Source organism: Callithrix jacchus, chromosome 7, assembly GCF_049354715.1.
Source record: "Callithrix jacchus isolate 240 chromosome 7, calJac240_pri, whole genome shotgun sequence".
Classification (NCBI taxonomy): Eukaryota; Metazoa; Chordata; class Mammalia; order Primates; family Cebidae; genus Callithrix; species Callithrix jacchus.
The window spans coordinates 40,923,167-40,948,358 of NC_133508.1; the positions used below are offsets into that span (position 1 = coordinate 40,923,167).

The 25,192-nt window shown below is 49.3% G+C and overlaps 1 long non-coding RNA gene across 1 annotated transcript; it reads right to left on the minus strand.

The window, feature by feature from the left end:
* LOC118155324 (uncharacterized) lies at positions 1-23,307 on the minus strand. Its single transcript, XR_013519740.1, has 4 exons — positions 23,220-23,307; positions 19,358-19,489; positions 18,183-18,313; positions 1-2,687 (listed from the first exon to the last, which is right to left on the minus strand). It is a non-coding gene; the product is annotated as an uncharacterized LOC118155324 (long non-coding RNA).
* Between the last annotated feature and the right edge of the window lie 1,885 nt (positions 23,308-25,192).

Below are 25,192 nucleotides of genomic sequence, written 5' to 3' on the forward strand. Positions count from 1 at the left end.
GAAAATGTTTATGACGTTTAATGCACGTGCTGAATGCAACAGGCCGTCTGCTCAAAAGACCCCTTGCTTCCAAGCACTTCCTATGGGTCAGGGGTGCTATATGAGAGCCCAGGGGGGCCCCGAGGCCTGACTGCACAGAGCCGGGCAGGGGCTCACTAGCCTTGGGATGGACACTCATGCTACCCATCCACTCGGGGTCCCCTTGGAGAGGAAGACCTCACGCGGCGTCTGGTGCCAGCTCTGCTCTGCAGTTCAGGCTGCTCACATTTCCGCCATAGGCGTTTCTGACATGCTGTCTGGTTTGCCAGCTTTAGCAAAATTCCTCGCATTTGCACACAAAGCTCTGAGCGCTCTGGCCCCTGCGCCTGGATGTGGAACACAGGGAGGTGCCATTCGGCTGGGGACACTGAGGCGTCTGTGAGAGAGGCTGGGCTGCACATGGATGGGGGATGGACGGTGCCGCAGTCCTTAGCTAAGCCAGAGTTCGAAGCGGGGCTCGCTGCAGACACACTAAGCGGCTGCCGCTTTTGCAGGATGCTAGAAAACTGGCTGACTTTTCTGAACGCTGGTGAACAAGCGGCAGGAAGCCTTTCTGGATAGAAACCCCTTCTGAATGCAAATACAAATTTAAAATCAAAGCCATAGCAAAGGCCACATGTAGGAAGAACACAAAAGAAAGCAGTCCACACAGTGAGCTGCTGTGCACCCCTTGGCCAGTTAGAGAGAAGCTGGCGACTCCTCTGCAGACGAATCCTGGGCGACTGAGCCCACGGCTGCGACACTGGCCCTTGGGGCTGTGGGGTGTCGGGCAGGCTCCCGACCCTGAGTCCCGGTCCTATCCCGGATCAGCCACCTGCAGTGTGGGGGTCCTCCATATTGCACAGCAGGCTGTGGGTAGACACACACGTGCGTGCACACACACGTGGATGTGTACACTCGCATGTGAGTACACACGTTTGCACACATGTATAGGTGTGCAACCACGCACACACCAACACTGAGCGAGGAGAAACAACCATCAGCTCATGTCCCAGTCAGTCCCTGACCCCAAGGGGCCTCAGGATGGCCGCTCCCTGCTGTGCCAATTAAGTGTCAGAGATCCTCAGGGAAGACTCGGGGTGACCCTCCAGGGATGCTGAACACAGGAAGTCCTCTGTCTGATCCAGTCCTGCAGAAGCAGACTTTCCTGGACAAGCCTGGAGGGGAGAGGATCCCTAGAGAAGGAAGCATGACGTCCTGCCCCACTGGGTTTGTTGACCAGGGTGGGCGGGGCCCCCCTTTGTCCCCCACACTTCCAGAGTAGTCACCCACAGAACGACAAAGCAGTCAGTGTTCAGACCCGACCGAGTGTCCCCACCCAGGAGTCTGCCCCAGGCCTGGAGATCCTGGGAGGGGAGCTGTTGGGAGGGGGTGCACAGAGCAGCTGCGTCTGTAACCCAGGCGGGTGCAGGAGGCGCTCAGGGAAGCCAGGACCCAGGTATCTTCCGGAGCAGCAGAATCCAGCGCTTCATCCTCGGGACAGTGACTCCAGGCTTCGTCCTCAGCATGGTGACTTGCTGAGAGGGTGGAGGCGGGCACGGGGTTGGGAGGACCTCAAGTCCAGGGCCTACCTGTCAGGAGCTTGGGCTTCTCGAGTGGAAAGCAGCACCCCTGGGCCAGCCAGGCAGCAGAGTGGTGGGAAGAGAAGTGAGCTGCATGCTTTGCTTTGAGTAAACCCAGATTTCCCCGGGGAGCAGTGCTTGGAGCAGAACGTTGAAGTGTTGGGGCATCAGGTCTCAGGGGGGATATTGGTTCTGACCCTGGGGAGCCTGGGACACCCTGTCTGGCTTCCCCGCCAAGGATCTGAAAAGGTACGTCCCTCCCTCCAAAAGCGGTCCTTCCTGGGTGGCCCCTGCTCACTGTCAGGGGGGCCGGTGTCGGGCCACAGGGTCACCGGAGCCCAGCCTCCTTCCTGGGGTCTGATGCACGCTAGGAGCCAAGCGGCTGCGACTGAGCTGTCCCCAGGGGCCCGAGAGACCCCCCTTCCAGAAGCCACGTGTGCAGATGAAAAGAAAGGCAGCTCGACTCTATGGAAAAACTCCCAGGGGCCCGAGAGACCCCTTTCCAGAAGCCACGTGTGCCGATGGAAAGAAAGGCAGCTCGGCTACTATGGAACAACTTTGTAGCTCAGTTTCTCGAGCAGGGTCCGGGGGGATTCCTGCACGCGCGGCTCGGTCCAGCTGGCCCCTCCCCAGCGCAGCTTCTACACAGCCAGAGTCTGAAATGACTCCAGCTTTCCTGCCGGGGATTACATGCAACCCAAATCATTCTTTCCACAAGGATTACACAGTCACTTTCATTCTCAATGTTTCTCCCTCTGTTCCTGGGATAAGGAGTGAGACTTTCTGCCCCAAGCCCCCGGCCAGCGGGGGCAGAGGCTGTTCCGCGGAATCAGCCAAGGGGGACTGAAAGGCCGACTTGGCGTCTGCAGGGGGAGGGGACCCTGAGTGCTGGTCTCCCTATGAGGGTCCCCCTAACCTCTACACGATCCCCACCCAGCCTTGGAAAGGAGCTGGGGCCGCCTGCCCACTGATGAGCTGCAAGAGTTCATGCCATCTGTCCTGCCCCACGCAGGACACATCCTAAGTGCCAACGTGTGCCTTGGGGATGCTGTGGCCACGTCCAGGAAGCAGAAGCATGGAGAATGTCTGGAAAACATGAGTGTGGGAGAACGTCCAGGCCCTTAACGACCAGCAGCACTCGCTGGCGGCCGTGGTGGTGGCCGGCCTCATAGCCTGGGAGTTCAGTGAGGCATCGCTGGCCCTCCTGATTCCAGGCAGTGCTTACGCCCAGCAGCTTGGCTGGGCCCCTGGAGTGAGGAGGGGCATATGATGTCCAGGCTCTTGGGGAGGGACGTGAAACTCTTCCCAGTGCCCCGGGGGCCACACACCTGGGCTGGTGGTGAGGGTTGCCCGTGGGGGCAGCAGGGAAGGTCACCGCAGCCAGCCCAGCCGCTCCAGGTCTCAGCAGGTGGGGAGGACACATGAGGGAGACCCTGAGCCTGGTTTCTGTGGGTGCCCCAGGCCCATGGACAGGAAGGGAGCCCCACCCCCTTACAAGGGCTCCCTCCTTGACCTTGGCGGCTACTCAGAGCCCTCCTCTGACGAAGCCTTGACCTTGGTTTGGCCTTGGATACTCTCTTTGGCCTGCCAAGCCCAGTTTTAGCAAGAAACTTGCTGAGACAGTTTACAAGAACCCTCCACCTTGACCCCAAATCAGTGTTTTGCAGGCGCTGTCCCCTGCCCGCCAGCTACCCGCAGGGTCCGGGGGGCCTGGCTGTGTTCTGAGCAGTGCTCAGCTCTGCGCAGCACCTTTCTCGCCTCTGCAGCTGCTCAGCGAGATCTGCCGGCTCCTCCTGACCGGTGCCCAGAACCCCGGACCCAACAGTGCCCCCCTGACTCTCTGTGTGGGGTAGGGTCTGCCTCCGGCTCCCCGGAGTGCAGCGGGGAATGTGCGGTATAGGCCGTCCTAGGAGGTCTTCACCCTACCAGGGAGGAAGCTCTTCACCGCCCTTTCAAGGGCCCGCCCTTCACTTGGCCCCTCTTTCACCTTGCAGGAGGCACTGGGGTGGGGAGGTAGGAGCCCCAACTGGGAGGCCGGCCTGTGGGCTCAGATCCCACCCTGCCCTCCCCAGCCCGTGAGGACGGTGGTGATGGAGAAGCTGGAGTTTCTCCTTCAGCACAGTGTGGGCAACCCTAGTGCCTCTGACCCCGGCCCGAGGGGAGCACTGCCCGAGGAGTGCCTGAGTGAGGGCGAGACGGTAAGGAACACAGGTCCTCACACTTCTGGTCTTACTGTCTGCTGAGGAAGGAGACCATGACCAAAGGTTCCCCAGGGTAGCGGCCGAGGTGGCAGGTGTGCGGGGGAGAGGCAGAGGCAGCATTCGACGCCATCAGGCAAAATCCAGCATTGAAACAGGCAACACTCACTGGCTGTCCTTCCCTCGATGCTGCCCGGCAGACAGGCCCTCCTGGCTCACCGGAATTACGAGCTCCATGCCTCTCGTAGACGCTGGGCTGTCCTAGAGCCCTGTGTCTGGGGGAACGTGGAGAGCCACGCGGAGGACCCCTTCTGGGAGAGGCCAAGGAAGCTGCAGGGAGCAGGTGCTGCCCGTCCCGCCCAGAGTGAGGAGCGGAAGGCAGGGATCCTCCCCCCCCCACCCCGGTCTCATCTGCAGCAGAGTCCTCTGCGCCCTGGGCCCCTGTGCAGCTAGGGCTGGTCTGGACTCTGGATTGTCCTTTAATCCAGGTTTTTGCATCTGATTGGTGCCTCATAAATGAATGAACTAAGTGGAATTGTTGATGTCGTTATTTTGTGTTTGTCTCAAAGTCATGATTTTCCTCCTGAAAAGATTACACTTTAACTCCCCTCAGGGGGCGACCCGCAGAGGCTCCCCAGGGCAGTGTCCACCACGGAGCTGGGATATGCAGGACGAGCAGCGGTGACTTGGAGGAAGGGGAGGGAGGCAGGTGCAGTCCTGGAGTCCCAGCCAGGCCCCTTCCCGCCTGGCAGCCTGGCCTGGAGTCTGGCAGGGGGCTCCCTACCTCCTCTGCACGTCAGTGACACCGCCCCAATGCCTGTCAGGTGACCTTGCTCCTGGAGCCCTCGAGTCTCCTCACCCATTTCCTCTGCCTGTGCCAGGCGACTGAGAACAGTGGCTGCGAACTGCGCGTGGGGGAAGCCAGCCTTGGATCCAGGCTCGGCTTGGACTCGGCCCAGCGCTGGGCCTCGGGTGGTGACTTGGGCTCTGACTCCGCCTCCTCACTCAGCACACACAGAGGGAACCTGAAAAGTCCTACTGCCCAGGAAGCTGCCAGAGGCCCTCAAAGGGGTCGGGCAGGTGGAATGAAGGTAGAAGCTTATGGCCCACAAAAGCGGGCACTAGGTCACGCCACCTGGCCTCCTTCACAGCCCCGCCGCCCCTGGTTCACGGGAGGGTAGGTGGGAGCCTGCCTTATACCTGCACCATCTGGGAGTGGGGGTGCTGTGTGGTCCCCACACCCCAGGCCAGCCACAGTGAGACTGTGGCAGTCGGGAGCTGGGACCTCAGGCCCTCAGGGGCAGGGGCTGGAGGCTGCAGGAGGCCCTTCTCACGGTCTGTGTCCTGGGCTGAGCCTGCTGAGCCGCAGCTGGGACCAGCCGGCGCTTTTGGCACTGCACCTGCTGCTGAGCTCTGTGCCCCCAGAGACAAGCCCACCACAGCCAGCGGTGCTCAGGCCCCCGGATCCTGCAGCCTGGGGCTGGGAATGGTGCCATTTTCATGGCTTCAGGAGCAGGGCTGGGGGGCTGCCCTCCCTTCGCTGACAGCCACTTGGAAGACCACACTCAGTGGAGGTCATTGAGCCCCCCCAGGTGGTGCCAACAGGGCCCTCGTGGACCACCCAGAAGGCCACGCCTGTCCAGCTCAGGCTCTGGGAGCGAAAGAAGAGGCAGCCCTGTGCCCTCCAGCCAGGACCCCCTGTGGCCGCACAGCTCTCTCCTCCAGCCTGTCCTTCCTCACTCACTCCCTGCCTGAGCAGTCCTGGCCGGAGGAAGGGACAAATGTGATGACAGAGGCCGCTGGCCAGCTGGGGAAGGGGCAGCGCAGACAGGCATCGTGCACACTGCACCCCTGGCACTCACAGTGGGGCTGGCAGGCTGGGCCAAGGCTCGGGCACTTGCCTCCCCTTCCCCTCCCCCCTCCCCTCCCCCTCCTCCCTTTCTCATGTCGGGTTCACAGCACCTTCCTCGATTGCATGTTTATGCTTTTCTCCTCACACTCCTCTCCCCTGCTCTAGGACATGAGCGCGCCTGTCCTGGGGGCCACAACTCCAGAAAGAACAAGGGGTGACTGCTGGTGTTGGAGGGCATGGTGTGGTGTGTGCACCTATGTGTATGTTGTATGTATACGTCTCACACATATGCTCCTTGTGTATGTGCTGTGTGTATATGCACTGTGCATACATGTGCTATGTGTGTATGTGCTGTGTGTAGATGTGTTGCATGTATATGTTGCATATATGTTCTGCGTATATGTGTGGCCTATTTGTGTGTATAGTGCTGTGCTTGTATATGTTATATATACATCACATTGTACATTTGTGTGCATACATATATTGTGTGTATATGTTGCATATGTGTTCTGCATGGGTATTGTGTGTTGTGTACATAATGGTGTGTGTATATGTACTGGGTGCATATGGGCTGTGTATATATATGTTGTGTGTATATGTTGCATGTGTGTTCTGTGTAAGTGCTGTGTGTGCACACATTCTGTGTATAGGTGTGTGTTTGTGTGTATAATGGTGTGCATATATGTACTGTGTGCATATAGGCTGTGTCTATATATATGTTGTGTGTGTATGTTGCATATGCGTTCTGTGTATGTGCTGTGGGTACAATGTTCTGGGTATCGATGCTGCATGTTGTGTGTCTAATGGTGTGTCTGCATGTCTTCCATGTATATGTTGTGTGTGCACATGTCCTGGGTGTGGGTGTGGTGTGTGTCTAATGGTGTGTGCATATGTAGTGCATATGCATGTGAGGTATATATGTTGTGCATGTGTTCTGTGTATATGCACTGTGTGCACAACGTTCTGGGTATAGATGTTGCATGTGGTGTGTCTAATGGCGTGTGCATATGTAGTGTGTGTGCATGTGATGTGTATATGTTGCACGTGTGTTCTGTGTATATGTTGTGTGTGTACATGTCCTGGGTGTGTTGTGTTGTGTGTATAATGGTGTGTGCATATGTAGTGTGGGTGTATGTTATGTGTATATGTTGCACGTGTGTTCTGCATATGTGCTGTATGTGCATACTCCCTGTGTGTGGGTGTTGCATGTTGTATGTCTAATGGTGTGTGCATATGTAGTGTGTGTGCATGTGATGTGTATATGTTGCATGTGTGTTCTGCGTATGTGCTGTGTGTGCACACGCCCTATGTGTGGGTGCTGCATGTTGTGTGTCTAATGGTGTGTCTGCATGTCTTCTGTGTATATGTTGTGTATGCCCATGTCCTGGGTGTGGGTGTGTTGTGTTGTGTTGTGTGTCTAATGGTGTGTGTATATGTAGTGTGTGTGCATGTGATGTGTATATGTTGCACGTGTGCTCTGTGTATATGCTGTGTGTGCACACGCCCTGTGTGTTGGTGCTGCATGTTGTATGTAATGGTGTGTCTGCGTGTGTCTGGTTGGCTCCCGTGCTGCTGGCTTCATGCTGTGACATGTGTTTGTCCCTGAACAGCGTGTCTGTGCAGACCCATCCCCTCAGCAGTGCAGGCACCGAAGCCTTGACTCCTCAGTGCTGCATGGGGCCCACCCTCTGCTTCCCACCTCCCCGCAGGCCTACCCCAGCTCTGCACCTACACAAACAGGGCTGGGGTTGCCCTAAGCCTGCCCTGGGCAGCAAAACTCCAGAATTTCCCTGAGCTCTGCCAGGTCCCCTTAGAGGAGGAGGGATTCCATTTCCCACACACTCCACACACTCTCTCCAACACTTGGAATTATTTGACTTTCAAATGTTTGCAAATTGGTTGGGTGTGAGCTAGAAAATCACTTCTGAGATTTGCATTTCTGCAAGGACGATTGAGGCGGAAAGTCTCCGGGTGCTTACGGGCCACTGTGGCCTCTCCTCCTCTGAATGTGTGTAGCCGCTGGGTTTCCTTTTATCTGTGGCATTGATCACTCCGTAGCTTTGGCAGATGTCCTCCCCTCGGCGGATCTACTCTGCTGTGCTCTTCCCTGCTGTGCTCTTCCCTGACCAGACAGCAACAAAGATATTTTCTCACATTTCCTTTTCTTCACAGAAGTGGGGTAGTTTCAACACTCACACCTAAGACTGCACCAATCTGAGTTCACTTGGGTAGGAATTGACTTTTTTTAATCCATCAAGCTGCTCTTCCAAACATAGGCACCGAACCATGTACCTTTTTCCAGAGACAAAGCCTCCGCAGCTCCCAGGGCCTCCTTCTCAGCCCGTCCTGCCCGTGTGTGCCCGTGTGCCCATGTGCCCATGTGCCTGTCCCCACAGCTGCATCACACAGGTTTGTTTTCTTGCCGTGGCTTCGTAGAGGTCTCAGTCTGACTCTTCTTTTTCACAAATTTCTTAGCTATTTAGTGACCTTTGTTCAGCCCTGCAAACGTTAGAGTAAGTTAATTCGATCCTTTAAAGGCTCTGATGAAATTCTGATTGAAGTGAAAGGGGCTCTGTAATAGGAAAACTGCTGTCTTTAAAATGACTACAATTGACAATAATGCATGGTATATTTCAAAACAGCTAAAAGAGAAGCTTTGAAATGCTTCCAACACAGAGAAATAGTAACTATTTGAGGTGTTGGATACTCTCACTGCCCTGGTTTGATGGTTACACAATCCATGCATGTATCGAAATACTGCACGCTCCCTAAATACATTCAAGCTTGATGTAGAAATAAAATCAGGTGAAGCTGTTCATCCCTCAGCGCCTTCCAGCTCTTCTTTTCATCTCGGTCTATCTTCTTTAATAGAGGTTAAGCACTTTCTGGAAAGGCCATATTAATTCCTTGTTAGATTAATTTTGAGGTACTTGACAGACTTTACTGCAAATGTGAATAGCAGCTTTTTAAAAAATTGCTTTTCTAATTGAAGATTGTCACCGCAGAGGAATTCTAGCGTTTTTGTGAGTCGTTCCTTTATCTAGATGCTCATTGACCTCTCCTACTATTTTATGTGGTTGTTTGTCGACATTTAGGATTTTTATAGAGACGAAAATACTTTGCTGCAAAAAATGCTAGGTGCATTCCTTCCTTTCAGCCCTTTGTGCCTTCTTTCTAGTTTCTGTCTGACTGAGGGGACGAGGCTGATTGTCTTTGTTGAATGATTGTGTGGGTGGCCGGTAGCCTTATCTTCTACAGGACCTCAAAGAGAATGCTTCAAAACTCTGGTGAGTGTGATGTCTGTTATAGGGGTTTTGAGATCACCTTTATCAGGTTAAGACAGATTCTTATTCCCAGTTTTCTGAAAAACTTTAGAGAGAGAATTTCTAAGTTTAGAATTTCAAAGCCTGTAATCCCAGCACTTTGGGAGGCTGAGGCGGGTGGAACACAAGGTCAAGAGATCGAGGCCATCCTGGTCAACATGGTGAAACCCCGTTTCTACTAAAAATACAAAAAAACTAGCTGGGCACGGTGGCGTGTGCCTGTAATCCCAGCTACTTGGGAGGTTGAGGCAGGAGAATTGCCTGAACCCAGGAGGCGGAGGTTGCGGCGAGCCGAGATCGCACCATTGCACTCCAGCCTGGGTAACAAGAGCAAAACTCCGTCTCAAAAAAAAAAAAAATTTCTAAACTTGCAGTGGGCTCAGGGCTGAGCCTTGTCAAGTTATTTTTTGTATGTATTAGTCACCTTTGTAGTCTACTAAAGTGAATTCTCCAATTTTCTTGTTTTTGTTTTTAAGACAGAGTTTTGCTCTGTTGCCCAGGCTGGAGTGCAGTGGTGTTAGCTGGCTGCCACCTCTACCTCCTGGGTTCAAGCAATTCTCCTGCTTCAGCCTCCCGAGTAGCTGGAACTACAGCCACCCATCACCACACCTGGCTAATTTTTTTGTATTTTTAGTAGAGACAAGGTTTCACCATGTTGGTCAGGCTGGTCTCAAACTCTTGACCTCAAATGAATCACCCTCCTTGGTTTTCTGAATTTAAGCCATCTTTGCATTCTTGGTACGAAACCTATTTGATTATTATGTGTCTTTTCTCAACAGTTTATCACGAAAATTTTCAATACTCATTTTACAGTGAACACTCGTACAGTGAACCCCCTGCTCAGACTAACGAATTACTATTAAAACTCATTAATGTTTGATACTGTTACAGTAATATTTTACCAGAATGCTTGGTCGCATATTCACCTGTTCATCCACCTTCCTATCCTTCCATCCATTCATCTTTTTTAATACATTTCCAAGTAAGTGGTGGACCTCAGCCCCTCAGCTGGGACCGCAGGCGCACCACCACACCCAGCTAATTTTTGTATTTTTTTGTAGGGGCAGGGTCTTGCTATGTTGCCCAGGCTGGTCTGGAACTCCTGGGCTCCAGACATCTGCTCACCGCAGCCTCCCAAAGTGTGGGGATCACAGGCATGAGCCACCGCACCCAGCCTGGATTGTCAGTCTTTTAACTGTGGCTGCTGTCGTGAGTGTGTGTTTTAAAACACACCGTTGGATGCAGGCATTTCGTATTTCATTTGAGGTGCTCATCAGAAAAATTGGCCTGAATGTTCTTCTTTCTTTTTGTTGCTGTTGTCCAGATATGAAACCAAACTGACACCAGTCTGTTAAAATGAAACAGGCTGCTTTACCTATATTATTATTTTCTAGAAAAATGTATATACATTTTTTTAATAAGACAGATATATCTGTCCCTTGAAAGAACACACTTGTAAAACGTTCTGGTACATGGTCCTTTTCTGAGAAGGGTGGGGTCTTTGATTCCCACTTTTGACCTGCTGACGTTTCCCACAGGCATACCCTGGAGATGCTGTGGGTTCAGCTGCAGACTATCACAACCAGGTGAGTCACAGAAATGTTGTTCTGTTAACCATGCCATAGGATCGTTTCTGAAAAAGCAGCATACATATCCTAATTTTAAAATACCTTACCGCTGGCCAGGCGCAGTGGTTCACGCCTGTAATCCCAACACTTTGGGAGGATGAGGCGAGTGAATCACCTGAGGTCAGCAGTTTGAAACCAGCCTGGCCAACATGGCAAAACCCTGTCTTGACTAAAAATAAAATATTAGCTGGGCGTAGTGGCGGGCACCTGTAATCCTAGCTACTTGGGAGGCTGAGGCAGGAGAATCACTTGAACCTGAGAGGTGGAGGTTGCAGTGAGCAGAGATCGTGTCATTGTATTCCACAGCCGAGGCAAAAAGAGTTAAACTCTGTCAAAAAAAAAAAAAAGCACAAACAACAAAACCCGTTACTGTTAACGCTAACACTCACCAGCCTGCAGCGAGTGCTAACCTTCTCGCGGGTGACGGTCTCAACTTCATGTTGGCGCTGCCGGCTGATCAGGGCAGTGATTGCTGGAAGCCGGGGTGGCTGCAGCAAGTTTTTAAATAGGGCAGCAGTGAAGTCTGCTGCACCCATGGACCTTCTTTTGTGAAGCATTCCCATGTAGTGCGGAAGCATTCCTGTTTCAAGCAGTGCTGCTTGACAGCATGTCACCCACAAAAGAACTTCTTTCAAAATTGGAGTCAATCCTCTCCCACCCTGCTGCTGCTTCATCAACAGCAGGGTGGAACACCTGCTGTTTATGGAACACGTCTGGGGGCAGCGGCTCACACGTGTAACCTCAACAATCTGGGAGGCTAAGAGAGGTGGATGGCTTGAGCTCAGGAGGTCAAGACCAGCTTGAACGACATAGTGAGACCCTGCTTCAACAAAAAAGTACAAAAATTAGCTGGGCAGGTGGCATGCACCTGTAGTCCTAGCTACTTGGGAGGCTGAGGTGGGAGGCTGGCTTAAGCCCAGCAGATGGAGGTTGCCATGAACTGAGATCATGCCACTGCACTCCAGACTGGGTGACCCTGTAAAAAAAAAAAAAAAAAAAAATATATATATATATATATATATATGGAAGCCGGGTGTGGTGGCCTACACCTGTAATCCCAGCACTTTGGGAGGCCAAGGTGGGTGAATCATGAGGTCAGGAGTTCGAGACCAGCCTGGCCAACAAACACGGTGAAACCACGTCTCTACTAAAACATACAAAATCCTTAGCCGGGTGTGGCAGCATGTGCCTGTAGCTCCAGCTACTTGGGAGGCTGAAGCAGGAGGATCGCTTGAACCCTGGAAGCGGAGACTGCAGTGAGCCGAGATCACACCACTATACTCCAGCCTGGGCGACAGAGCAAGACTCCATTTCATAAAAAACAATCGTACGGAGTATTACAAAGTTTTGTTTCATTTCAACGCTGTCCACAGCATCACTGCATAGTCTGTCTCCAGAAGCCACTTCCTTTGCTCATCCATAAAAAGCAAGTCCTCCTCATCCCAGTTTTCTCACGAGGCTACGGCGGTTCAGCCCTAGCTTCAGGCTCCACGTGTAGCCTAGTTCTCCCACTGTCTCCACCCCATCTGCAGTTACTGCCTCTGTCAACATCTCTGACTCCTCCGAGCCATGCTGAGGGGTGGAATCCACCTCTCCCACACTCGTGTTCCTGTTAATATTCTGACCTCCTCCCCTGAATCCCATAGGTTGGTTCTTCATGGCATCTAGAAGGGCGACTCCTTTCCAGGAAGTTCCCAGTTCACTTTTCCCAGATCCAGCAGAACAATCTCTATCTTCGGCAGCTGTAGCCTTATGAAATGTACTTTATTTTTTACTGTTATTTTAGGTTCAGGGGTACATGTACAGGTTTGTTATATAGGGAAATTGTGTGTCTCAGATGACTCCATCACTCAGGTAATGAGGATAGTACCCGAAAGACGGTTTTTCCATCCGCTCCCTCCTCCCACCCTCTACCTTCAAGCAGGCCCTGGTGTCTGTGGTTCCCTTCTTTGTCTCCACGTATACTCAGTGTTTAGCTCCCACGTATAAGCAAGAACATGTGGGGGATTTTTGGTCTTTGTTGTTGTTCTTGAGATGGAGTCTCGCTCTGTTGGAGGCTGGAGTGCTGTGGCACAATCTTGGCTCACTGCAACCTCCGCCTCCTGGGTTTAACCTATTCTCCTGCCTCAGCCTCCCAAGTAGCTGGAACTACAGAGGCATGCCATCTTGGCTGGCTGATTCTTGTATTTTTAGTGGAGATGGAGTTTCACCATGTTGGTCTTGAACTCCTGACCTCATGATCCACCTGCCTCCACCTCCCAAAATGCTGGGATTACAGGTGTGAGCCACTGTGCTCGGGGGTATTTGGTTTTCTGTTCCCGTGTTACTTCACTCAAGATTATGGCCTCCAGCCCCATCCATGTTCCTGTAAAGAACATGATCTCATTCTGTGTGGCTGTGTAGTATTCCATCGTGTCAATGGACCACAGTGAGATGTATTTCTTCAATAATAAGATTTGAAAGTTGAAATGACTCCTTGATCCTCAGGTTGCAGAATGGATGCTGTGTGAGCAGGCATGAAAAGCACGTCCTTGTACATCTCTGTCACAGCTCCTGTGCAAACAGGTGCATTGCCTGTGAGCAGTCATATTTTGAAAGGAATCTTTTCTGAGGAGCAGTTCTCAACACTGGGCTTAAAATATTCAGGTAACCACGTTTTGTCAACCCTTGTGCTGCCGCCCTGGCTTTGCTGCACTTCTAGAGCACAGGCTGTTGATTTAGAACAATTCCTAAGAGCCCTGGGATTTTCAGAATGGCAAACGTGCGTTGGGTTCAACTTCCAGTGACCAGCCGCATTGGCCAGAAAAAGAGAGTTCACTTATTTTTGAAGCTTTGAAGCCATGCAGAGACATCTCCCTAGCTCTGAAAGTCCTCCATGACATCTTCTGTAAATAGAAGGCTGTTCTGCCTGCACTGAAAATCCACTGTTTGGTGAAGCCACCTTCATCAGTGATCTCAGCCGGATCTCCTGGAGACCCTGCCGCAGCTTCTCATCAGCTCCTGCTGCTTCACCTTCAGCTCTTACGTGATGGAGACGGTGTCTTTCCTTCAGCCTTGTGAACCGACCTCTGCTAACTTCCAGCTTCTCTTCTGCAGCTTCCTCGCCTCTCAGTCTTCATAGAATGAAGGAGAGTCGGGCCTCGCTCTCAGTCGGACCTTCACTTAAGAGAATGTTGTGTCTGGATTGATCTCTCTCGACCCTAAAGCTTTCTCCGTATCAGCAGCGAGGCTGCTTCAGTTTCTTGCCATTCATGTGTTCACCGGACGAGCAGTTTTCATTTCCTTCAAGGACTTTTCTTTTGCATTCACAGCTTGGCTAGCTGGCCCAGAGACCTAGTGTTCGGCCTCCTCAGCTTCCAACCTGCCTTCCTCACTCAGCTTCATCCTTTCCAGCTTCTGATTTACAGATGTCAGCCTCTTCCTTTCACTCGAACATTGAGAGCCCTCTAGAGGGCTATTAACTGGCCTAATTCAAATATTTTTGTGTCTCAGGGAACAGGATGCCCAAGGAAAGGGAGAGACTGCGGGGGGTGGGGGTGGGGGCGGGGGAATGGTCAGTAGGTGCCTGGGTCAGAACACATCCAGAATCTATCAGTTCAGTTCACTGCCTTCTCTTGCTGTGGCTCATGGCACCCCCAAACACATGCAACAGTAACATCAAAGGCCACTGATCACAGATCACCATAACAGCCAGAATCACGAGAGGTCTGAAATACTGGGAGAATTAGCAAAATGTGACAGAGATCCAAAGAGGGCATGTGCTGTTGGGAATACAGTGTTGATAGGCTTCTTTGACTTGGGGCTGCCACAAACCTTCAGTTTGTAAAAAAAAAAAAAAAACTAAAACTAAAAACCGTGCTATCTGTGAAGTGCAGTGAAGTGGAGTGTCCTGCACTCAGGAGTGGTACTTGGCATTTTTCTAGAAACGCACCTGTTGTATTTCAACTTCTTCCGTGAATATCTGTACCTGACAGTATCTAGCGGGCATTAAGGAAAGGCCCTGGGCCAGGCGTGGTGGCTCACGCCTGTAATCCCAGCAACGTGAGAGGCTGAGCAGGGAGGATTGCTTGAGGCCAGGAATTTGAAACCAGCCCTGGCAACACAGCAAGACCCTGGCTCTGAAAATTTTTAAATTAAAAACATATAATAAACAAAGAGAGGGAAAGAAAGACCTGGGCTTAAGGTAGCAACAGAAATGATCTAAAATGATCTATGGAGAGAAAATGATTGAAAAAACGGAGAGAACAGCAGTGATCAGTGGAGTAATGGAAGGCAGTCTAATATGCGTATATTGGGCTTTGTGAAGGGCAGGAAAGAGGAGCAGGACAGTAGGAGAGCTGGAGGAGTACTTGCTCAAAGTTTTCAAAATGTGATTAAAGACTGTAAACGCACAGATTAAGAATCTCAACGAACCCCAAGCAGGAAAAAAGAATTCCATCAAAGAAAGTCATTCCCAAGCATATCATCATCCAATCATTAAGATGACGAAAGGAAAATCTTACAAATAACCAGAGAATAAAAGTCATGCTATGTACAAGTGAACAAAAGTACATGGGTAAGTGGATTTCTCACAGAAACTGTGTGAGCCAGAAGATGGTGCAGACTTCCCTAACGCACTGAAAGACAAAAAGATCAACTTAGAATTCTACACCTAATAAAGAATATCTTTCAAAAATGAAAGTGAATAAATAATTTTTCAGTCAAGTAAAAGTTGAGAGAATTTATGGTCAGCAGACAGCACTACAACAAATATTAAATAACTTTCTTCATAAAGAAAAATTACACGGGTGGAAACATAAACGTACACAAAGAAGGGAGGAAAACTGGAGATGACAAATATGTGCGTAAATATAAAAGCACGTAAATTAATTTTGTAAATGTAAAACATAGCTTCTCAAAGGAAAAAATAATATACTAAAATTTACCATATATGAGGAAGTAAAAATGCAAAGCGCAAAGAACGGAAGAGGGAGGTGGGAGCCGCCACGCTGTCCCAAGGCTCCTACGCTTTGGGTAAAGTGGTTTAACATTATTTGAAGGCATATTGTTACAGTAAGATGTATTCTATACATTCTAGAACAACCACTAAAGATAAAAGGTGTAGCTCAGAAGCCCAAAACTCACTCATATCTACAACCATGTTAAATGTAAACGGTCAGAACGTTACAATTAAAAGGCGGAAATCGTCAGATGGATTTTAAAAGGTCAAGACCCAGCTATATGCTGTCTACAAGATGCTCACTTTAGGGACAAAAACAAAGTAGATTAAAAGTTAAAAAATGAGAAAAGATACACCATGTAACCATCAACAAAAAAATCTGAAACTGCTGTGTTAACATCAATAGAGGTTGATTTGAGAATAGGATACATTCGCATGGATAAAGAAGGACCTCTCATAGTAATAAAAGGTTCAATCCTTCAAGAAAGCATAGTGATCCCCAATGTATAGGCACCTAACAACAACAAAGTGCACATCCTTTCCAAGTATACACAGAACTATCACCAAGAGAGGCAGTGTCCTGAACCGTAACTCCCAATGTATTTAGAAAGATTGAAATCATTTAAAAGACTAGAAATCAATAACAGAATGATGTGTGAAAATCCCCAATGATTTGGAAACTAACCAGTAGACTCCTAAATAAATAATGGGTCAAAAATAAATCACCAAAGGAATTTAAAAATATTTTGACCCAAATAAAAATGAAAACATAATATTTCATAACTTTTGGGTGTAGTTAAGCAATGCTTAGAGAAAAGCTTGTAACATGAAATTCTGATGTTGGAAAAAGGGAACCATTTCCAGTTAATAATCTATACCCCCTTCTTTGAAAACTATAGAATGAAGAATAATTTAAGCCCAAAGTAAACAGAGGGAAATATTAAAGAAAATAACAATAAATAAAATAGGAAAACAAGAGAGAAAAATTCATACACCCCAAAGCTACCTCTTAAAAAACGTATTGAGAAAACTCTAGCCAGACTGCTCTGTAAGAAAAGAGAGAGACACAAATGGCCAGTGTCAGAAATGAAAGGAGGAGCATCACTAGTAAACCCGCAAGCAATGAAAGGATAAGAAGAAGGTATTACGGACAACTTTATGCCAATAAATTAAAAACTAATAGGAAGGGAATAAATTTCCAAAAGACACAAACCACTAATGCTCACTCAGAGAGAAATAGATGCAGATAACATATTCGTGTACATGGGAAATCCAAACAAAACTACAAAACGCTACAAGAATTAGTGAGTTTAGCAAGGTCACAAGATAGAAGCTCAGTGTATCAGAATTAATTGGACTTTTAAATCCTAGCAATGAACAACTGGAAATTAAAAATTTTAAAAATTACAGAATAAAAGTATTACATACTTAGTGATCAATTTAACATTAAAAAGTGTGTAAAGCTCATGTCATACACAGTAAACTACCAAATACTGCTGAGGCAAATTAAAGTTACCGACACGGAGAGCTATCACATTTTCATGGATAGGAATGCTCAATATTGTTAGAATGTCATTTCTCCTGAAATTGATCTATAAATTCAAGGCAATACCAATAAAAATATCCCAGAATGCTTTTTTTTTAGAAATTGACACGTTAGTTTTAATGTTTATGTGGAGATGCAAAGGACCTAAAATACCCTAAAACGTTACTGAAAAACAAGACAAAAGTTGGAAGACTTACACTCTAACTCATGACTATAACAGAGCTGTAGTGATCAACACAGCGTGGTATTGGCAAAAGGAGAGACACACAGATCAATGGAACAGAGTCCACAAATAGACCTACGCATAAAAGGCCAATTACTTTTTGACAAGGTCGCCAAGGCAATTCAATGGGAAAGTCATAAACTTCTCAACACATAATTCTGCAACAATTGTATACTTAAATGTAAAGAAATTAACTTCAACCCTTACCTCACACCACATAAAAAACTAACTTGAAATAGATCCTGTATCTAAATATAAGAACTAAAAGTATAAATATACAAAACAATGAAGAAAACATAGCAGAAAATCTTGGTGACCTTGAGTGAGGCAAAGGGTTTTTTAAACAAGGCGAAAACAAAAGCACAAACCATAAATGAAAAAAAAAAAAAATAGGACGTTGCTAAAATTTAAATGTTGGTTCTTCAAAAGAGAGTGTTAAGAAAATGACAAGGCAGGTCAAATACTAGGTGGATATATTCACACACTTTCACCAGTCTGAGGAAGGAGGTGCTGGATGGTACTATGTCTGGAACATGGAAGGAGGTCCTCACTCCCTCAGGCCTCCTACCTCAGCACTGCTGCTTGTGCTGATGTTACACTGAGAACCATTTAATTTTTAAATACAGTCCCTTTTCCCAAGCTCCTAAGCCTCTCACAGGCATATTCATGGGCAGAGGGGCCTGGCTGGATGGGATGCCCTCTCTCTGGATCACAGCCATCCCAATGGGCATGGTTCTGGCCATCACTGAGGCAAAGCAGGCAGGTAAACCTTGGTTCACCTCCTTGGTCCCAACCTGAGGAGCAGCTGGCTCCATGTGGACCCCCACAGATCCTGGTCCTCCTAGGCCCCCAATGCCACCCAGCAGGCATACCTCTGGGATGGGTGTGGCTCCCCATGGCTGGTCAGGGTCAGGCTGACAGGCAGCTGAACCAATGATTAGGGCGTCTTCTGGAAGGAATCCACCTTCCAAGAAAGAGGGTAAATGATCACAGTGTGGTTACGCTGGCAAAAAAGGGAGAGAAAAATAATGTTGCCTTCATAAGGGAGTCAGCTGAACATTTTGCAATTCTTCCCCAAATCAACTAAGCCATTTTCACAACATAAAATGAGAAAAAAAATGTAATTATTTCAAGGTGTCCTTCACCTCGAACTCACTCGAGGTCCACAGCTTAGGGGTTTTAAAAAATACATATATTTAAAGCAAATATTATTGCAAATGACTACTCTGTAATTTGGATTAATTGCTTTTGGTTTTTTCTGGAAATAAAATCTTTAAGGCAAACTCATAAAAACCCTGAAGCACAGGGCAGCTGTTCCTGCAGTGCCTCATTTCAGAGAGTCCAGTGCCTCCCCACAGGGGACTGTGTCGGGTCGCAAAGTTGCCTGTTTGGCCAAAGACCCTGGGGGTACCTGTGCCACCCTTGTCAGAGGCCACAGTCAAGAACAGCCCCAGACCCCACCACAGTGCCCATCACACCCGCTGGCATGGCAGCCTGTGAACCTCAGGGGTGGCCCAAGATGCCTACCCAGGGAGAGTCCAGGAAGGGCCATTGCTTCCTCTTGGGGGTGAGGTCAGGGGCTTAACTGGGCCCTGCTGTGTTGGCTTCAGGGACTCAGCCAAGGAAGATGGGCAGGGCCAGGGAGAATTGGCTCTGGCTGTGCCTGATCTCACATGAAGTGTGTGGCTGTCTGTGTGCTGGGGCAGTGGGAGGGTGGAGCACAAAAAGGGGTTACAGGAAAGACCCTCGCACTCCAAGCAGCTTCCAGGGTTTCCCGTCCTCCTTGGAACATCCCAGACTCAAGCCTTTTTCTGACGTAGGATCCTAGCAAGATCCTGTTGCTCAGAGGGCTCTCAGGAAAGCCATCAGGTGTGTGTTCGTTTTCAGGAATGAGTTGCACAAGTGTTGCAGGGCCCCAGGAAAACAGAGATGGCAGGGCCATTCAGACATCTCTGGGGACCCTGGGGAGCCATTTCAGCAGAATGAGGGACAGTGGGCAGAGTGTCTGGCAGGGCGAGGGCATGGATGCCATCTGCCTGCCACTCACCTGTTTCTGTAAAGCCCATCACTTTATTTGTTCCGGGCAGCAATCCTGAGAGGTGGGTATCACCTCTCTTTCTTGGGTCCTATGCCCAGGGTCACAGGCCTGGGAGTGACAGACTGGGGACTGTTCTTGAACCTACAGGTGCAATAAATAGAGGTGAGGAGGATCAAGTGTCTGTCCCTGGAGCGCTCCACCCTGTGTCAACAGAAGACATGGATCAGATCTGCTTGTCAAGTTGAAACTTATCACTACACACAGCTGGGCACAAGAACAGAGGTCTGGGGTCTCAGGGCAGTTCTGAGTGATCAGAGTGCCCTGTGTCTTGGAGCAGATGCCATTCACCTACTAGGCATCAGTTTTACAATCAGCTCATTGAGTGGAGGGATTCATCCATCCATCTATGCACTTATACCTCTACCCATCCATCCACCCACCTATTCACCCATCCATTTATCCAACCATCATCCATCCACCCACCCACCCACCCACCCACCCACAGTCACCCACTATCCACTCATCCCTCCATCCATCCACCCATCCACCAACCCACTCATCCATCCACCCTACGTCCACCCACCATCCATCCACTCTTCAACCAACTCACCTATCCACCCAACACCTGCCCACCCATCCATTCACACACTCACCCACCCATCCACCTAACCATTCACCCATCCATCCACTCAACACCCACCCACCCACCAACCATCTGTCCATTCATCCATCCATCCACCAACACACACATCCAACACATCAACCCAACACTCACCCACCTATCCATTCACCCACTCGCTCATTCATCCACTCACCCACTCATCATTCATCCACTCATCCATCCATCCATCCATCCACCCATCCATCCACACACTCTTACACCCACCCATCAACCCGGCCCCCACCCACCATCCATCCGTCCATCCATTCACCCACCCACCCACCCATCCATTCACCCAACACCCATCAACCCATGCACCTACACATCCACCCACCACCCATCCATCCATCCACCCATCCACCCACCCACCTACACATTCACCCATTCATCTACCTGACACCTGCCTATATATCCATCCATATACCCACCCCACCCACACACCCACCCATTCATCCATCTATCCATCCATCCATCCATCCATCCATCCATCCATCCATCCCTCTCACCCATCCATCCATCCCTCCTCCATCCACTCACCCACCCCATCCACCCAACCACACACCCACCCGTCCACCCAGCACCCACCCACTCACCCATCCACCCACCAACCCACTCACCCAACCACTCATCCATCTATCCACCCATCCACCCAACACCCACCCACCCATTGCACACAACCATGATCCTTCAATCCTCCATCCACTCACCCACCCCACCTACCCACCCATCCACCCAACACCCACCTACCCACCCATCCACCCAACACCCACCCACCTACCCATCCATCCATTCATCCATCCATCCACCAGCTCACCCATCCATCCATCCATCCTCCATCCACTCATCCACCCCACCCACCCATCCACATATCCACCCATCCACCCAACACCCACCCACTGATCCATCCATCCACAAACCCACCCACCCATTTATCCATCCACTCATCTATCTATCCACCCATCCACCTATCCACCCATCACACACAACCATTATCCATCCATCCTCCATCCACTCACACATCCCACCCACTGATCCATCCACCCAACACCCACCCATCCATCCATCCAACCATCCATTCATCATTCCACTCACCCATCCATGCATCCCTCCGCACACACACCCATTATCCATCCATTCATTCATCCACCAATCCACACCCCATTCGTCATCCATCCAACCTCCATCCATCCATCCACTTTCCACTCGTCTTCCATCCATCCATCCCACAATCATTTATTCATCATCTTATGTGTGCCACACTCTTCTCTATGCACTGGGAAATAAAGAAAAACAAAACAGGCAAGAAGCTTCCCTCTGGGTGACACCCTCAGAGTTGTGTTGGGTGGGGAGGTTCCAGGACCACCAAGAAGCCTTTGAGGTGACAAGCAGGGGAAGAGGTGGGGGTAGTGGACAAGAAGGCAGCAACTGCCCTAGATGGAGGAGTTGCCCCTCCTGTGGGGATTAAGGCCTGTGTCCGGGCCCCTCCAGGCCACCCCTCTCAAGGAGGCAGAAGGGCATGGGGTGTGGGAGCAGAGCCAGCTCATCGCAGGGTGTGTGGAAGGAGGAGCCTGTGCTGGCTGCTCTAGTCTGAAAGGAATCAGTAAGTGTTCAGGCCCCTGTGGATTCCCAGGACTGTGGAGCAGCCACACCCCTGCCCTGGAGAAGATTGGGAATCTGTGTGTCCAGGCCAGGAAGGACATCAAAGGTGTACCCTAGGCTGAGTCTGCATGAGAGTGGCCAGAGTGCCAGTCATGTGACACAGGAAGACTCAGTCTTAAAAAGGAGGGAAATTCTGATATGTGTGACAACATGGCTGAACCTTGAGGATATAAGCCAAGTGAGATCACACAGTCACAAAAAAAAACAAATCCTGTGTGACTGCACTTCTGTGAGGTCCCTGGAGTGACCAAGTCCATAGAGACTGAAAGCAGAATGGGGGGTGTCAGGGGCTGGGGAGGGGCAATGAGGAGTGACTAGAGATGAGGGTGCTGACGGCTGCACAGCTGAGTGAATGTGCCCAATGTCACTGAATGCTACACTTAAAAATGGTTAAGATGTTAAATTGTATTTGACCTCATTTACAAAGACCTAGCCTTTGGGCTGTGCACTGTGCATGGAGCATGGTCCTCAGCCCTACATGCAATGACCCTCTCCTTTACAGTGGTCACTGTAAGGCCAAAAGCGCTGTGACCAGCTCCATCCCAGAGCAAGGCCATGATGCAGCCAGGGTCACTCCAGATCCTGCACACCCACCACCCACCCACCCGTAGGGGCTGGGAGCCTAGGGCCAGACGCCTGTGCCTCTCCCTTCCAAACATATGATGTGCTGAGAGCATATGCCCAGCTGTCCACACCCCAGCAGAAGACAGACAAACTCAGAAATCAAAGTGATATTTAGAAAATGCAGTTGATTTAATGTGGTGCAGGAAGCATCCCCAACAGTGGGAATATGGAATGCTCCTGGGAAGTAGCCGAGGCTGAGCTGGTTCTTGAAGGACAGATAGGATTCTCATGTTTATTTTTATGTTTTGAGAAAAGATCTCACTCTGTCACCCAGGCTGGGGTGCAGTGGTGAGATCTGGGCTCACTGTAACCTCCACCTCCTGAGCTCAATAGATCCTCCTGCCTCAGCCTCCTGAGTAACTGGGACCACAGGAACATGCCACCACCATGGTGGGCTAATTTCTTGATGCTCTCATTTTTAAACATTGTAACACTTCTACCACTAATATATAGTCAGTGGACTATAAAAATTAAAATGCAGAGAAACAAAACAGAGAAAAAAGTTTTAATATTCTCATATTTCATCACCCAGGGAAAACCACTGTTAATATTTCAGCTGACACTCTTAAAGGTGGACCTGTCAGTATGGCAATAAATATGCACTGTTGTCACTACATTCACTGCCTATGCAACATTCCTTTGTAGGAAACACAAATTGCATTTGTTAGCTGTTTTTGTGGCCAGAAGCAGGTCATGGGAGAGGCTCTAGAAAGATCACTGATCAGGATGCAAAGAGCCCTGTGGAGTCAGAGACCCTGTGTATGGACACTGGGTGTGGTATCAGGCCTGGACCTAAGAATGGACATAGTGTTTCTAAAATAGCTACAAAAGCCTCTGGGTTAAGATGGCAAATACACACCCATTCAATGGTGTCCCCTCTGTAAGCCCCACTTCAATCACAAAAAAGAGATTTTAAAATGCATCTACCTGTGAGGGTTGGCCTCCTTTCTGAAAGCTGAATTGCTGATGGACCTGGACCTGTGGCAACTGGGTCAGAGACAAGAGAAAGTCCTGACTAGAGAGCAGGAAGGTGATATTTTATCAGCTTTGTAACCAAGGGGAACTCCCAACACTGAGGGCTGGGTGTAAGAGTATCTCTAGGACTTGGGGTGCAAGGGTGGCTATGATCAGGAAGGCTAGAGTGAATGGGACCCATGACCCAGTTAGATTCCTGTCCCCTCCTTATCTTCCTTGAGCGACCACTCCTCCCCAACACCAGCAAAAGTCCAGAAGTTTATTTCTCAGAATTCAGGCAGCTGACTGCAAAGATCCCTGCCTTCAACTCCACATTGACTCCAAGAAGACTGGCAACCAGACCACTCCCTCATTCCTTGGGTAACTTCTCTGGGAATCAGGTCAGTTCCTAAAGATAACTGGCATACAAGGTTCTCAGGATCACCCCCATCCACGAGTCTCAAGGACAATGTACCCCTCCTTTCTTACTGTCAGATCTTCCAGTCAGCTCCTCATCATAAGCAGAAAGCACAGGATCAGCAGATGCCTCAGGAAAGACATATCAAAACAGATAGAACAAAGCCAACAGGAGGACACACAGATTAAATGGGCAGAAGAAAGCTCATATAAGTATCAAGTTCCAAAAATAAAGAAGAAAGAAACAGAGAGTAGGAAACACTAACAAAGCATTTCTATACCCAGCTCAACTATCCTTCTTGTACTGCAGAAGTCCTAAAATATGTATCTTCTATGCATCTTTTATCAGAAGTTACCAGAAGATATGCTTCACGAAAATGAGAAAGTAATCCAACAAGATACGTAGTCTGTAAAGGTAGCAGGAGATGCAAAGGAATTTCCCTAGAGAATGGCCATGGGCAGGACATAGAAGGCAGCCAGTCCATATTGGCATGAGTGGCTAAGGAGCCAGATACGTGGATGGCCATCACCACTATTCTGTGGTCATCACTCTCTCATTCTCATGTAGGTGAGGCGGGCTCAGATTCTTACCACACCTTGAATGTCTTGACTATGGACAGATGAAATCCCCATTTCCTCCCCATATTAATTTCTGGTGGTGCTCTAACAAATTACTACAAATTTAGCAGCTTCAAATAGCATGTACATACTAGATTTTGGTTTTGTGGTTCAGAAGTCTAAAATAGATCTCAGTGTCCTAAAGTCGAGGCATGGGCAGCACTGCCTTGAGGGATCTGTGGGGATCATTCCCGTGTGAGGCCCCTAGGAAATGGGCCTTGCCAGTAGTGAGCTTGAGCCTGAATACAGTTCCCCGGTTGGGGGAGTTGAGCTGAGGGAAAGCAGGAATCGAGAGAGGGACTATGTTATTCTAAATAATTAACAGACATTACTTTATGGATATGAGGACTTGGGAGGCATTGTGTCCACTTTTGGGTCCTTATGGTTTATTGCTTGATTGTGTTCATTTTGGACCCTTGTTACCTTCATTGTAAAATATTAACTCAAGTATTTACACTTGATAACTTACTTACCGTAACTTACTGGGTGTAACTGTAACTTACTTACTGTAACTTACTGGGCATAACTGACTTACTGGGCTTAACTTACTTACTGGGCGTAACTTAGTGGGCATAGCTTGCTTACTATAACTTAAGTACATTGATCTGGCGTAAACAACATTAACTTCAGAAAAGTATATAATGGAACATATCGCAAAAATAAAATTGCTGCATGGGCATAGCGCATGTGGCCCTCCAGACCTTGCTCTTTTTCTTTCTCCTTTTTTTTCCGGCGCATGCTCTCTTCCAGGTTTGGGACCCTCTCGCTGGACGAGATTCCCGGGCTCACGTTCAGTTCACAACACTGCCTCACTTGCTGTAGGCTCTAAAATCCATTTCTTTGCCTTTTTTCTAAGCTTCTAGAGTCTGTATTCACATACCATGTCTCACCGCCCCTTCCTCTGTCTTCAG